At 38.3% G+C, this 14521-nt stretch overlaps 1 long non-coding RNA gene across 1 annotated transcript; it reads right to left on the reverse strand.

Moving 5' to 3' along the window:
- Positions 1-4255: 4255 nt before the first annotated feature.
- On the reverse strand, positions 4256-13856 carry LOC126427009 (uncharacterized). Its single transcript, XR_007576493.1, has 3 exons — positions 13605-13856; positions 5919-6087; positions 4256-4652 (listed from the first exon to the last, which is right to left on the reverse strand). It is a non-coding gene; the product is annotated as an uncharacterized LOC126427009 (long non-coding RNA).
- Between the last annotated feature and the right edge of the window lie 665 nt (positions 13857-14521).

Consider the following 14521-nt stretch of genomic DNA (forward strand, 5'->3'; position numbering starts at 1 on the left):
CTGCTATGAGGCCAGTGCATTTATAAGAAATCTGATCATTATCCTTCAGTTGCTGTCGACTACAAATGTGATAGTATGAAATTTAACTCTGAGATTTGATCTGGCGGACTGGTGCTGTGTACATAATGAAATTTGACGAACAAATCAAAAATTATGACATCTCTACTCCAAGTTTAAAAATGTAAGACTTCTTGATGTCAACAGATACAAAAACACTAGTTTCACAACACATGGTCAACATTTAAATCTAACTGGTAAAAAGAGACTTGAATCAGACATAAACAAAGCTGTTGACGTAATAATTCATTAAAACAGCTGTGAAAACAGACGGACTATCGCCCTACATCCCAACACGCAGTGAATCTAGTGGAAAGGACCAACTCCAACTGGATTTGGCCCAATATAAACTATCCAGAACAGGGGGAAATTCAGAGTGACAAACTGAAAGTACCATTAAGGCTCATGCACTTAAATATACAATATCTTAGAAATAAGCTCAATGTTTTGCAGACTTTTGTAAATGATCATTCACCTCATGTAATTGTGTTAACCGAGCATGGTCTGAAATCTGAGGAAATTATTTACTTTAAACTAGATGGCTATTTCCTAGGAAATAGCTACTGTAGACAGCATCATAAAAGTGGAGGTGTAGCAGTATTTGTTAGAGAGCAGCTCAAAGTAAATAAATTAATAATGAAGGCTTGACTGAAGTGACAGTCGTTGAACTACAAAAAAAATGGTTCAAATGGCTCTGAGCACTATGGGACTCAACTGCTGAGATCATTAGTCCCCTAGAACTTAGAACTAGTTAAACCTAACTAACCTAAGGACATCACAAACATCCATGCCCGAGGCAGGATTCGAACCTGCGACCGTAGCGGTCTTACGGTTCCAGACTGCAGCGCCTTTAACCGCACAGCCACTTCGGCCGGCGTTGAACTACATATCAAAGGTTGCGGAAAGGGCACAGTGAAACAGAAAATTATTGAGATTTATCGTCCACCAAAATCAGAGGTAGGGCGTTTCATATATATTTTTAGTAGAATAGTGGGACACTGACCCAAACAAGGTAACAATACTTGGTGACTTTAATACAGAGGCAACATCTTGCAATAACCATAACAGGAGGCTAACAGATACCCTTAACTCCTATAATCTTATGAATGCAGTAATCTCGGATACAAGAGTAACTCAGTCTCCTTCTAGAAGAATAGACTACATAATACTTAGCAAAGAGGTAAAAGATAGTATTAGATGCTGGAATGTGGACTTCCACTACTCAGATGTTAATTTGTAACCTATGAACAAAGCATCCAAGAAAAGACTCAGGACATAAAAGAATGCTTAAAGAGAAAAACATTAATGTTCTTAAAAGTAAACTAGCATCTGAGGAATGGCAACTAGTTCCTCAGCAAAAAGGGTCCGAACACAAATGGGACAAATTTTATGATGATGTTTTCAGCATCTTAATTTTTGCTGCCCAGTGTAAGAAATTAAGAAAGTAGTAACTCACAACCAAAATGTAAAAAACAGCAGATTGACTCTTCCAGCTTACATGATTAACCTCAGGCTACATAAGTCAACTAAATTGCAAATATTTAAGGATAAGTACAATCAAGCTAAAAAACAATTTTGGGAACAGCTCTCAAATGTAGGAAAACATATCCCAGATAAGGAAATAGCTCAGTCCACAAATATAGGGAAGACTTCATGAAATTTAATAAATAGATATCGCAAAGCTGCCCCCAAGTTAGATGCTCAAATTGACAGAATCCTACATGAAGGAAACTATATTAATGATCCAGATAAAATCTGCAATTAATGTATATTGTATATCTACAGCTGTAAATCCATTTAATAACAAAGGTTTGATTCCAATGGTAAAGCCTTACCCTAGGCTGGAAACTGCTTTTCAAGTTAGTGAGTGTAGAATAAAGTTGGAATAATAACCCATATCATCAACAGTAGTATCAGGGAGCACACATTTCCAAATTTATTGAAGAAAAGTACAGTTAAACCCGTGCATAAAAAAGGATCGAAAGAAGAGCTATCAAACTTCAGGCCCATATCACTAATACCAATTTTTGGTAAAATATTTGAAATTGTTTTGTTGGCACGACTTATTGATTATTTCACAAAGAATAATCTACTAGCAGAAACACAGCATGACTTCAGGAAGCATTACAGCAATTACCAAATTTCTCCACAAGGTGTATGATGCCCAGAATGAGGGAATGCGGACAGCAGGGATATTTCTAGACCTTATGAAAGCATTTCACTCAGTGAACCATGAGCTACTACTAAGCAAACTGGAAACTTACAATATAAATACCACATCCATACAACTACTGATCACATATCTAACCAATCGTAAGCTGTGTACAAAACTGTGTTATGAAATTAATGATCAGATTAAACATTTCCAATCCAGCTATGAAACAGCAAAACAAAGTGTTATCTCAGGGCTACGTATTGGGCCCTTTCCTTTTCCTGGTGTACATTAGTGATTTAGAGGCACCTCTGTACTCCCAATTACTAAGTTATGCAGATGATACCTCACTTTTGTTCTCTTGCAAACAAACTAATGACTTGACATTGGCTGCAACTGACGGCTTAAGTCAAATAACTACTTACTTCCACGATCAAGGTCTAAAAGTCAATATTAGCAAATCCCAGCTATTACCATTTGAACTTGGTAATTCATACCAAATCTGTATTGATAATATAAGTGGCATCAAAAAAGTAGACACTGACAAATGTAAATTTTTGGGGATATACCTAGACGTAAATCTTAGATGGGTAGACCATATCAATATTGTATGCAATAAAATCAGCAGTTCACTGCACTTAATTAGCAAACTATTAAGATTAGGCTCTGAACAAACATTAAATACTGCTTATTATGGGACAATATTTGTATATATTAATTACGGAATTGAGGTATGGGGATGTGCTGCTGATAGACACATGAACAGAATCCTAACACTGAATAAAAGAGCAATCAGGACCATGCATCGCTGGGGATACAGAGATTCATGTTGTTGTTGTTGTTGTTGTTGTGGTCTTCAGTCCTGAGACTGGTTTGATGCAGCTCTCCATGCTACTCTATCCTGTGCAAGCTTCTTCATCTCCCAGTAACTACTGCAACCTACATCCCTCTGAATCTGATTAGTGTATTCATCTCTTGGTCTCCCTCTATGATTTTTACCCTCCACGCTGCCCTCCAATGCTAAACTTGTGATCCCTTGATGCCTCAGAACATGTCCTACCAACTGGTCCCTTCTTCTTGTCAAGTTGTGGCATAAACGCCTCTTCTCCCCAATTCTATACAATACCTCCTCATTAGTTACATGATCTACCCATCTAATCTTCAGCATTCTTCTGTAGCACCACATTTCGAAAGCTTCTATTCTCTTCTTGTCCAAACTCTTTAGCGTCCATGTTTCACTTCCATACATGGCTACACTCCATACAAATACTTTCAGAAACGATTTCCTGACACTTAAATCTATACTCGATATTAACAAATTTCTCTTCTTCAGAAACGTTTTCCTTGCCATTGCTAGTCTACATTTTATATCCTCTCTACTTCGACGATCATCAGTTATTTTGTTCCCCAAATAGCAAAACTCCTTTACTACTTTAAGTGTTTCTTTTTGTAATCTAATACCCTCAGCATCACCTGACTAAATTCGACTACATTCCATTATCCTCGTTTTGCTTTTGTTCATGTTCATCTTACATCCTCCTTTCAAGACACTGTCCATTCCACTCATCTTCTCTTCCAAGGCCTTTGCTGTCTCTGACAGAATTACAATGTCATCGGCGAACCTCCATGGATTGTAATACCTACTCCGCATTTTCCTTTTGTTTCCTTTACTGCTTGCTCAATATACAGATTGAATAACATCGGGGAGAGGCTACAACCCTGTCTCACTCCCTTCCCAACCACTGCTTTCCTTTCACACCCCTCGACTCATAACTGCCATCTGGTTTCTGTACAAATTGTAAATAGCCTTTCACTCCCTGTCTTTTACCCCCGCCACCTTTAGAATTTGAAAGAGAGTATTTCAGTCAACATAGTCCAAAGCTTTCTCTAAGTCTACAAATGCTAGAAATGTAGGTTTACCTTTCCTTAATCTTTCTTCTAAGATAAGTAGTAAGGTCAGTATTGCCTCACAATTCATGTAGGGAAACCTTTGTACAACATAATTATCTAACAGTATATTCCTTTTATCTGTACAAATTACTAACATTCTTTGTGGGCCATAAAAATAATGCAACTAAGTGCTCCGACGTGCATTCGCGTAACACAAGACAGGGGTTTGTTCCCCATACCACCACAAGCTAGTCTAATTTTTAGCCACTTCTGCAGTGTTTCCACTGACCATTTGCTACCTCTACATGTCCCTTTTGTTAATACTGCAAACCAATCTGTACCAAATAAACCATGCAGACTGGCAAGGAGGTTGTCTTTTTCTAAACACACTCTCATTTCTCTTTCTGAGAGAGGTTGAGTTTTCCCTCTAAAGCTTCAATTCCAGCCTGAAGCTGTTGTACTAGGTTCTTCAGGGTGGGGACATCATCTTCTGTAGTGTCCTAGTTCTCCGCAGGACTGATGTCATTGGTCACATTTGAAGGCTCTCCAACCTCTGGAACACAAATTTGCAATATTACAATCGTCAAAAATAAAAAGCATTTAATACTATAATATGTTGTCAAGCGGCCAGAAATTGTTTCTCAATAGGCTGTGGTATGTGATTTAAAGATTCGTAAGATGCAAAAATCTTAGTTTCAAGGGACAGAGGCAAATCTACAACAATATGAGTGATACTATGAAATGGGAAAGTAATCCCATATATGAAGTGAAATTATAGGTGACCAATTATGTTTAATTCCCAACAAACACTACCACAGTGTTTACAAAAATCCTTAGCTGTTTGCTTAGCAACACAGAAATCCGACAGCAATGGAATTCAACAGACCTTCACTATACCAAGTTCAATAATAACAGAGCATGTGAGGCCTGAATACTTAAAATTATAAGAGCTGTGCGGCCAGGGGTACTTCTGATGTGGGTTTTAATGTGGATTACAGTTAAGTGCAAGTGAATATTATTTACAATAAAAGATTATTTAATCAGGAACAAACCTAACCACAACATTACACATCATAGTACCTGTTGTGCCACGTATTGGTAACAAATGCAAAGCTCTGTATACAGTGTTTAAAAAACATAAATGGTAAGGAAAAGCCATACACTTTGACGTAAAATTTAAACAGCTGTGGTAACAAATCAAAGCATCAATTTTCTCACTTAGGCATAATGTTTAACTGTAAATTAGAATACCGTATATACAGTATCCAATGACTAGCAGTAGAAACAATACAGCTGAAAGGTATGAGAAAAGACATCACTGTTTATTTCACCAGATAGCAATAGAAGTGGAGTGTGTATGTAAGAGATGTGGTCCTGTTTGCTAAATTAATTTGTGACAAAGTATTTTATTCTCAACCTCAACAGACCCTGGATATGCCAGTTTGAAAAATATGCAGCTGTTATAAATGAAATGTTTGAGTCTACTTCTGTACACAACTGAGGGTTAAAATGATAGTATGAAAAATAACTTCAAAAGAATAAACTCTAAGCTACGTATTTACAACAACCTTTAAAAAGTATATGCTTATTGTACTTAATTGACAAAGGATTTCCTACAACAACTTCTATGACAGAAGTGAGCATACTGTTTGCAAGCATAATGCTGTAAAGGGGAATTCTGTGCGTCCTACTGATCAAAACAACAAATGTCATCTGTTAGCTGTCACACACGAATTTCAGAGCGTCATAATTCAGCAGCAAGTGACTGCTTTATGTATGTAAAAAGCTTTTGAAGCTGTGAACGTTATTATCCAGTTACCGGTATCCTCAGTTCGTTTCTCTAGTAGGCCGACAGGTTTCCTCTCAGCAGCAGCTTTACATCCCTCTGGTAGCTTACGATCACCAAAACTGGTTGGCACAGCATCTGGTTTAAGTTTTATCACTCCACCAGCTCAATTTGTTTGAAACTGGTCTGGAGTGAAGTGATTCTGGTAAACAGAAACAGTAACATCAGCCAAATTAATTACCAACTTTGTTATTTAAGCAATATAAAAATTTCAAAACTATACATGATAACTATATTTTGTAGTATAACATATGTAAATCTGTGATATAAATAGAACAGAGCACATGCTACTTGTAACTACATACAGTACATGAAGCTCAGTGCCTATGAATTAGGTACAGTAGCTATAGACAAACATTTTAACACGTATCAATCTCTCAGCTTCTGAATGCAAACTAATTGAAAAATTTCATTTTATATGAGATAACTATCATCTTTTAGGTAATGTATCTTCATTCAAGTTTAATTTTCATTACATTTAGGTTTCCTGTGTAACAACAAATATTGTATGATGCACATATTGTAGGCCTACCTAGTATTTGCATCAGACTGCTGAGTACACAAGAAGCTGTATTAAAAGAATAATATACTGTACTGTTATGACTCACGTTGCAATCCAACTATGCTATTCTTGTCATTTATTTCAATTGTTGTAGAAACGGTTAGCCTACACAACTAAATGCAAGTAATAGGTACTTTAAAGAAGCATGTCCTTAACACGTCAATTATTTTCACAAAACTTACAGAAAATGTAGCATTGAAGTACAGATAGCCATAATGGCATATTTTTTGGAGTACGCAATAACATACACTAAACCATGCAAAAACTGCAATTTCCAGCTTTAACAGTTGGGCCTACACACTAACTACAAAATGAGAAACAACGTTTACTTATTACATCTTTCGTGCAACAAAAAATACGCCTTTGTAGCAGTCGGTACATTACAGATTTACTAGAAATATGTAGATTTCACTACGGTTTGTCCAAAAAAATAGGCTTGCAAATGACGTACCTTTTAAAAACAAAGTTGACAAGTTTGAGGCTAACTGCGTATAATGATGCACCAAATCTGATCACGAAGTGAGTCAAGGTACAGCAAGTTTGTTACACAGGTAATCTTAAACCTTGAGATGATTTGCACTAATGAATAAAAACTGTACTTTACGGACACAGACTAGAGTTCCTCGTGGGCTGCCAGTTGGCTCTGCTGATTTTCATCAGCCATATTCACCTTCTTGTTTCATCTCTCCCTTCATAAGGAATTCTGTACAGTTTTCCTCCCTTTTTGCCTCAAAACAAAAAGCCAGAAGCACAGCACTGAGGTATTATTCTACCTAAAACTTCAAAATACAAACTTCCCACGTAAGAATTGGGATCCACAAGGGGTGCTAATGAAACGTGATGCGGTTTCAGCCAATCCTGAACTGCAGATGGCGGCAAACACAGGGGAATAGCACAGCCATACTTCCCTTTACACAAAGCTTTACTACCTTGGTAAATACACCACAACTCCAGCGCCGCAAAGTGAAGTGCATCTCAACTTACGAAACTGCCAACTTTGGACTTCCTAGCAAAATGGATTCCTCATGGAAGGACAAACAGGTGTGTTTTAAACCCTCAATTATGCTACCAAATAAATCAGCAAAGTTTCACAAATGGGAAGATAGTATGAGAAGTGTAGGTGGAACAGATTCTGTGAGGATTCAGCATTCACCTGTTGCATTACGAACAACCCACGTACAGTTCTTGATAGTATATCCTACAGCAGTCTCCAAATAAATTCTCGCACTTGCACAATTAACTGCTAATCATTTTCAGCTGTTTGCGCTGGCTGTATGCTAACATCAGACCTTGAATTTTAAAAAGAGCAATACTTATATCTAAATAGCATGGCAACTTCAACTTCATTAACAGCTATTGAACGTAATTCCAGTTTACAAGTTGCTACGTTTAACTTACTAAAACAGTTTTTGCCCTTGCATTTGTTGTAAGTTAATAGCATGCATGTACTCTTCAGTTATATTTGTACTATTCAGGTTGTGGATTCTTTGCAGCTTTTGGAAATAAATGTTCTGCGTGTAGTATATGTCAATTTGCATTCTGATCCCCTGCCATTAGTGAGTCTGTTTATACAGCACGCTTGTATGTAACACATAAATGAGATATTTTGTGATCTTAATTCAAGATGGAAGTGTCATTACATAAAAATAGTGAGGATGGCAACAGTACTTCATCCAAAAACCTCAGCCAACCTTGCTATGTGAATCAGCAGTTATTGTGTCAAAGTCGAAACTTCGTATGACTCTTCACTTCTTCTGCCACATTATCTGTATTTCTCAGATAAGTTTTCATATTTGCATAGGTCACTTTGTGACTTATTATGTGAAACAACCTTTAATTGATGGCAGTATGTTTGAGCAAAGATTTCAATAATTTCCAGCTTCAAGAATGTACAGATTACCCGATTCAAATTAACTTCGCCATATCTTAGTTCATTCCTGTTTGGATACTTTAGGTTAGGCCTAAATATAATTTATAGAAATGCAATTTTTGCATCTGCTAGTACTACTGCTAAATCTACTGCTGCAGTTATAGAGCCACAGATATCAGAACTTTCTGTGGGTATTTATTGACATGCAGATACCAAGTAATTAATTTTTGTCTACACTACCCAAAACACCAAACAGGCTACTAATTCTAAATCATACTGGACGAGGTGGAGCAGTGGATAGCACAATGGAATCGTATTCCGAAAGACAGTGATACAAACATATGTTGAGGCACCCTCATTTAGGTATTCTGTCATTGACCTAAATCACTTCAATGAAATGCCAGAATGGTTCCTTTCAAAGTGCATGTCCGTATTTCCTTCACCATCCTTTGCTAATCTGAGCTTGTGGTCTATCTCTAATTACCTTGTTTTTGACAAGACGTCAAGTTATCTCCTCCTTCCATGTCTAAATCCTTGTTTTGTACATTTCAGAAAGACAGCAGCTCATGACATGAAAGTGATGCTGTAGCAGCTTCCACCAATAGTGAAATAGTGCTGGAGAGCCTACAGAAGGAAATGGCATGGAGTTTCTGTGCGCATCAGACTGAACAATGGAACAGCTACCACCACCACAAGCAATGTGGAATCAGGAGGATGTACTATACCCAGATCTTCCACACCAAAAAAATCTAAGGAGACTGAAGATGGCTATTTTCATGCAGCACAACTACTTGCAGATACCCTGAAATAAAATATTATGGGAATGTGGGCACTTTCATAAAATATATGGCAACAGTTTGTGAAAACAATTATAGAGCAAGATTGCTGTAGTACATCAATAAATTCTGTGAATGTTACATGTGTGCACACTATTTAAATCAAATTTGATTTCTATCTTGGAAATGAACTAAACCCTCATTACTTACTGAGAAAACTGAATGTGTGTGCTTTCACATGACACTTGGCTCTGTTTTAAATGACTACTGTCAGTGATTGTAATTATGTAGCTCTCTACTGCCCCTCCCCCACCATGAACCATGGACCTTGCCATTGGTGGGGAGGCTTGCGTGCCTCAGCGATACAGGTAACTGTACTGTAGGCGCAACCACAACGGAGGGGTGTGTGTTGAGAGGCCAGACAAACATGTGGTTCCTGAAGAGGGGCAGCAGCCTTTTCAGTAGTTGCAGGGGCAACGGTCTGGGCTTTTAACCAAAACGGCCTTGCTGTGCTCACACTGCAAACGACTGAAAGCAAGAGGAAACTACAGGCCGTAAGTTTTCCTGAGGACATGTAGCTTTACTGTACAGTTAAATGGTGACATCCTCTTGGGTAAAATATTGCTTAGGTATAATATTCCCTCATTTCGATCTCCATTCAGGAACTACTCAGGAGGATGTCATTATCAGGAGAAAGAAAACTGGGGTTTACAGATTGGAGCGTTGAATGTCAGATCCCTTAATTGGGCAGATAGACTAAAAAATTTAAAAAGGGATATGGATAGGTTAACATTAGATATAGTGATAATTAATTGGGTCAGTGGCAGGACAAACTGGACTTCTGGTCAAGTGAATACAGGGTTATAAACACAAAATCAGATAGGGGTAATGCGGGAGTAGGTTTAATAATGAATAAAAATTGGGAATGCGGATAAGCTACTATGAACAGCACAGTGAACGCCTACCACAGTAGTACACGTTTATATGCCAACTGTAGATAACATGAAAGAAATTATTCAGCTAGTTAATGGGGACTAAAATTTAATAGTAATTGGGGACTGGAATTTGGTAGTTGGCAAGGGAAGAGAAAGAAAGTAGTAGGTGAATATGGATGTTTAAGAATCATGAAAGAAGGTTGTATATGTGGAAAATCTGGAGACACCAAACGATTTCAGAGTGATTATATAATGGTAAAACAGATTTCGGAACCGGGTTTTAAATTGTATGATATTTCCAGGGGCAGATGTGGACTCTGACCACAATTTATTGGTTATGGACTATAGATTAAAACTGAAGAAACTGCAAAAAGGTAGGAATTTAAGGAGATGGGACCCAGATAAACTGAAAGAACCAGACATTGTACAGAGTTTCAGAGAGAGCATTAGAAAACAATTGACAAGAACAGGGGAAAGGAATACTAGAAATCCTTGGGTAACAAGAGAGAGATTGAATTTAATTGATGAAAGGAGAAAATATAAAAATGCAGGAAATGAAGCAGGCAAAAAGGAATACAAACGTCTCAAAATTGAGATCAACAGGAAGTGCAAAATGGCTAAGTGTGTGTGACTCGAGGGCATATTGTAAGGATGTAGAAGCATAAATCACTAGGGGAAAGATAGGTTCCACCTAAAGAAAAATTAAAGGACCTTTGGAGAAAAGAGAACCATATGAAGGGCTCAGGTGGAAAACCAGCCCTAAGCAAAGAAGGGAAAGCACGAAGGTGGAAGGCGTATATAGAGGCTCCGCACAATGGTGATGTACTCGATGGCAGTATTATGAAATGGAAGAGGACATAGACGAAGAAGAGATGGGAGATACGATACTGCATGAAGAATTCGACAGTGCACTGAAACACTAAAGTTGAAACGAGGCCCTGAGTGTATACAACATTCCAGTAGAACTACTGATACCCTTGGGTGAGCCAGCCATGACAAAACTCTACCATCTGGTGAGCAAGATGTATGAGACAGGCGAATTACCCTCAGACTTTGAGAAGAATATAATAATTCCAGTTCCACAGAAACCAGTTGGCGACAGGGGTGGAAATTACCGAATTATGCGTTTAATAAATCACTGTTGCCAAACAGATGAATGGAAAAACTGGTAGAAGATGACAAATTAATAATGCAGATGTCTTTAGCATATTTCTGCACAGTAATGTATTATGGAATAATTGCATGCTTAAGGTGATACCAAAGAGGTGAACTATTCATGCATTGACTATCTACTGAATGCACACCACACTTCTCATTTTAAGTCTTACAAGCATTTATATAGCTATTACAGTTTCACAATCACTCATTTTCATGGCTATCTGTATGGGGTTGGATTAAATTATTTTATACTTATTGTCAAATTTAAAAAATACAGTACAAAAAAAGGGCATTTTTCTTTAAGTAGTTACTGAACCTAGTTTTTCTTCCACGGCATACACCTGGTAATTACGCTCACTTCTTTCCCTGGAATACTTAAGTATCTTGTAGTGGTCAGTTTACAATCACCAGGCTGGTGGGTCAGAATGTTTAACATCCTGTTAATTAAACCACGAAATCAGAAGTAGGTTTTCCTATTGTATTTCAGGCAGTGTGATTCGGCAGCAAACGATAGTATGAATACAAGGTGCACGTTACTGAAGCTATAAAACTGATTTTTGCATGCAACCTATCTCCCAGGGGCATATTTCAAAAATATCTTCCTCTCAGCAACGGTCTTGGGTACAAGTATTGGTTTACAATGACAAAAAGAGTTTGGTGCAGGGAAATACGGAAGTGTCCGATCCCGGCCGTGGGCTTTGACCCCATGACGTCACAAATATGGCAGAAACGACCACAAACCAAGATTCCAATATGGCACGTATAAAGTCGTTACGTACACATTATGAGGACGAAAATACATCGAAAAACAAACACCCACAATGTCCAAAAAAGCCTAATGACACTAACGGGAGAAGCGTGGGAAATGGGGTGTTTTTGGGTGGGGGGCAAAGTAAATATAAACAAATTTAGACACCCACCCCCATACAACACCACACAAAAACGACGAAAAAACCGACATCACAAAACTCCCCAAATACCACTAAACACAATATCATCTGGACTTGGACACTTCCCTTGACCTATACAGTTCAACAGCAGCTTCCGATCCCATAAATTAGGGTCAAACATTTCCCTTGGCCTATATAGCTCAAAAACATCTCCCGATACCATTACCAACATACATAGCCAGACATTGGGATCGGACACTTCCCTTGGCCTGCGCAGTGTTAATTTTATCCGTCGTATACATTCCTGAACAAAAACAACAACCGATTAATTTTACTACAATTACCACACGACGTACAACGAACAACACTAAATTAACCTTCACACAAAATCGTTAACTCACTGAAACGAATTCCCCTACAAACACAGCCAACACTCGAACAATTCTTGATAATGAGTAAAAGCAAACTGAGCCCATTACGCCACACAAACGAAAACCCTGAACATACCACCAGAGAGCACAACAAACCACAACACGACTACATCTACAAACACGCCACACTCACAAACCAAACTCCGCGCCATCATGACGTCACACACAACACCCTTAAGTCACGGATCAAAGCCGACGCGTGGGATCGGACGCTTCTGTCGACCCTGGTGGGGGCGCTGGTTTAAGTAGGCCTATCACAAATCCATTTGTTCCTTTGGTTTAAAATAGCTCTGGAACATAATGATTCGATTAATCAGCGAAACTATAATTGGCTGATCTCATTACGTCTGGTGTGTATTAAAGGTGACGAAATTTCGTAGCTAACCATTACAATTATATTTGGAAATAAACATATTCATCTACAAAACAAAAAAACAAAAAAAAACTTTAGAAATATTACTGTTACTGACAACACACAAAGTGCACGTGCTGGAGTAATACACATGATATCTTCTCATCTGTGGCATTCCACTTACTGAATTGCTCGAAAGAAATTTAATTTTTAATTGAAAAACTTAACATCTCCTCTTATGTAACGTTCATTACTTGGTATGTGTTCCAGTACCGCAATATTTTACACACATGTTGAAGCTCTATTTGCACTTGAGATCGTTTACTGCATATATTTGTTTTCCTTTTACGTTTGTCTCGTTTCGTTTTAATTCGTCACTTCCCGTGATGTTACACTGAACAGAAATAAACAAATGAGAAAAGCATGCTCCAGGAACTGCACGCTACAAGTTGAAACGAGATTTTGTTTTGCTGGCTCAGTTACTAGTGACATTATTTTGTGTTTTCCAACAAGTGTTCACCAGTGTGTACCTATAATGTACGTTACGAATTTAACCTCAACATTCTGCAGCTAGTTACGTCACGAGCTGTGCAAGTAAAAATACTGCACGTCTTTGCTACGTGATATACAAGGCGGGGAATCTTACATTTTCTAATCTACGTTAATGCGTGAAAATTGCGCTTACTCCACACAATGCAGTTGCTTTTGTGTTCTGCCAACTTGCTCTGCAGATGTTCATCAGTCATATTCTTCTTCTTGCTGCTTCCCTCTCTTCTTGGCTTCGAAAGTGCAGCTAAAAGCACAGCTTTGTTTGACTTATTCAACACAAAAATACACAATACTTGCTATTTTAAACGAACAACGTCCATGACCAACGTGGCTATGGCTACAAATACCACAAAGTGCAATCAGCCATAAGCCGTACGTACGCAATGACGGCCATACTTTCACAGGCAGGGGCAGTTTGTGCTGCCGCCGGCAGCTGCTGCCTTCTCGCGCCGCTCCTCTAGACTAGGTGCAGCCGGCCAGGTGTGGGTTCTCCGCCATTATACATCTTGCCTTCTCCACCCCTGGACCACCGCCGTGAACGCAACGTACCAGCAACACAGCACTCAGCAGTAACGCACAAGCAACAAACAGGTAAAAATCATAGAAAATAAGGCTGAGCGTTTACATTTACGGAAATTGAAGATAGTGATGGGCAGGCAAGGACATAATTAGGAGAGTAAAAATGACATGGGCTAATCGGTAGAGTTTCTAACACTAAACGAGCGTACCAAACCTCCGATTTGTCCGAAAGGGAAAATTAGGAAACACTTCGATCATCAGTTTTGACTTCCAGCAATGGTGGAAGTTAAATGCAAGAACTGTTCATAACAGGAAAGTTCGTCTGACAGCCATGTGCAGGTGCACTATACGAACTGCTGCGATGACTTGCGTGCAACATATAATTTCCTTATACTATAATGCACATCGCTCGCACCCGCATTTCGTCTCATACCACAGACAGTCAGACACGGTTACAAGACTCCATGATCGTCAAAATATTAATAATAAGAATTTACCCAGGTATTCTACTCCTTTCTGGCTTTTTTTTTTTTT

This window comes from Schistocerca serialis, chromosome 11, assembly GCF_023864345.2.
Source record: "Schistocerca serialis cubense isolate TAMUIC-IGC-003099 chromosome 11, iqSchSeri2.2, whole genome shotgun sequence".
Classification (NCBI taxonomy): domain Eukaryota; kingdom Metazoa; phylum Arthropoda; class Insecta; order Orthoptera; family Acrididae; genus Schistocerca; species Schistocerca serialis.